Source organism: Magallana gigas, chromosome 2 (genome assembly GCF_963853765.1).
Source record: "Magallana gigas chromosome 2, xbMagGiga1.1, whole genome shotgun sequence".
Classification (NCBI taxonomy): Eukaryota; Metazoa; Mollusca; class Bivalvia; order Ostreida; family Ostreidae; genus Magallana; species Magallana gigas.
The window spans coordinates 27,470,294-27,472,491 of record NC_088854.1 but is presented as its reverse complement, the minus strand read 5'-3'; the positions used below and the strand labels follow the sequence as shown (position 1 = coordinate 27,472,491).

At 30.8% G+C, this 2,198-nt stretch overlaps 1 long non-coding RNA gene across 2 annotated transcripts; it reads left to right on the top strand.

Annotated features, from left to right (window-relative positions):
- The first annotated feature begins 952 nt into the window (after positions 1-952).
- Positions 953-1,838, top strand: LOC105327143 (uncharacterized). Of its 2 annotated transcripts, none has more exons than XR_010710208.1 (3): positions 953-1,377; positions 1,531-1,581; positions 1,663-1,838. It is a non-coding gene; the product is annotated as an uncharacterized lncRNA (long non-coding RNA). The 2 variants fall into 2 exon arrangements; XR_899995.4 differs by having other exon boundaries at positions 958-1,304.
- Positions 1,839-2,198: the final 360 nt, after the last annotated feature.

The following is a 2,198-nucleotide window of genomic DNA, read 5'->3' as shown; positions in this document are numbered from 1 at the left end:
TTTACTGACTGTGCTTATAAATTTAGAAAAGTACTGACAATCTTTAACATTATTGAGAAACTTAGAAAAGTACTGACACATTTTACCGACGGTCTTGAGAAACTTGGCGAAGTATTGACAAGTATTAAAAAGTACTGAGCTTTTTGTATAATTTATAACTGATCCATTAAAGGTGCAAACTATTTTTTTTATTTTACTCTTTAAGTCTATGTTGTTATATTTTTTGGTTGCTTTAAGCCTGAATTGATCAAAGGAAAGCATTCGTAAATCAAGGCATTGCATGACAACAAATGCACCAACTGTGTGTTAAGAGTTGTTGCCCAAATACCTTGAATCAACACAAATCACACGAACAAATTTGTAAGACTGTTGTTAAATACGAAACCGAAACTGAAAAGCCAAATATTTGCCCTTTTGTAATCTGTCAACAGTTCTTTTGCATCTGGTTTCAATAAAAACATTAGCCAGCTTAAAAACATTGTTCTGTTACCATGACTGTTTAAATCTTCAAACAGCACGTTTCTACATTGCAGTCGATCAAACAGTAATCTTGTCTGTGACATAATTTCCCAAAAAAAAAGAAAGGCAATTTAAATATAAATTTGATTCTATTTTGTTATTATAATATACCATTGAATGATTTATTTTTGACCTATTCAGTTTAATGAATATAGCATGTTATTCAATTTGTCTGCTCATCTGACGGCAGTTATTGACACGACGACGTCAAAAATAAATAATTCAATGCTTATATTTACATTCCCTTACTGATAAAATCAATTATTTACTTAAATGAATCGATATGAATTGATCACGGAGGGAGTAATTTAATAACAGCAAGAACAGCTGTTTTATAAAAACCGGCTTAAAATGGTTATTACATAGACTGTTGAGTTGAAATAGACGACCATGAAAATGAAATCCATGAAAATCAATTCTTAGTTGTTGCATTTAAAGATCACAGAATTTAATGAAAAAACCCAGTAGAATGTAAATATTGTTTGGACAACGCAACCTGAAGATGATGTTGTCTGCCTATTTGACACTCCATGTTTCGAAATGCCTCAAAACATAAAGCATTAAAGGACAAAAAAGATGTTCAGTGCAAAATTTGATTATAGTCTTCAACGATTATGATGTAACATGGAAATATCTAAAACTGAACGTTTTAATATGTCTATCATCTGGGGCCAGTTTCACTTAAAGGCGTACGTCCGGCGTAACCTTACGCCTGGCTTAAGTCTGGACTTAAGTCAAATATTTGGACTAAGGTCCACTAGATTAGGAGATGAAACGATAAAACGGTTAGTCACAGGGTTTTAAACTAGCTCGTTGCGCAATCTAATTTCAAAACATGTGATATCAAGTTTCTTCAAGGTAAAAATATCCAATATTATTATGAGTGACATTGAAAATGTTTGTGTTTTATTTGTAACTACCTGAAAAATTATGAGTAATTATAGTATCTTCCATTGTCTTTCTAGCATTATTATTAATGTATAACCCCCTTACCATTAATTATATGTACAGTTTGGTTGAATACAAGAAAATGGCAGGATCGAAAAGGATGTTTGAAGGAAGGTATGTATAAAACTTTATAAGATTGTAAAAATTCATTGGAATATTGGGTAGAACCAGACTGTATATACGAATTTCTTTCAGAATCATAATAAAGGAACTTGTGGATATGACTCAACACTACAAATTCCAATGGATCGTGCATATCGGGTTTTAAACAGTTTTGTACATAAATGGAACGGTTTTAAGTGATATTTTATGTTTTAATGATGGTTAAGATAAGTATGGCATTTTATACATAGTTTCTCAATAAAACATTTCGATGATCAATAAAACGTCATGTTCTGAATTTTTTAAAATTGTTTGAACGCATGATGATTTAAACCCTATAGATTTAATACTTTGTACATAAATATCAGTTTCTGGATTTTAGCTTTCTGTGCACATATTAGACGCAAATATCCCACGGTCATTCTCCAAACGAAAGGATATATAATACACGTAGAAATTATGAGTATTCTAAAAGAGGTGATTTTATTAAAGGTGATTAAGCATTTCTTACCATTTTTTGGGGGGTAAAACTTGAAAAATAATGTTCTCAATTTTCAATCTTCTCTCATAATGAAGCTTTCACAGTGAATATTTTATGAAATTTACATATTGACTTCCCCCATTTTTGG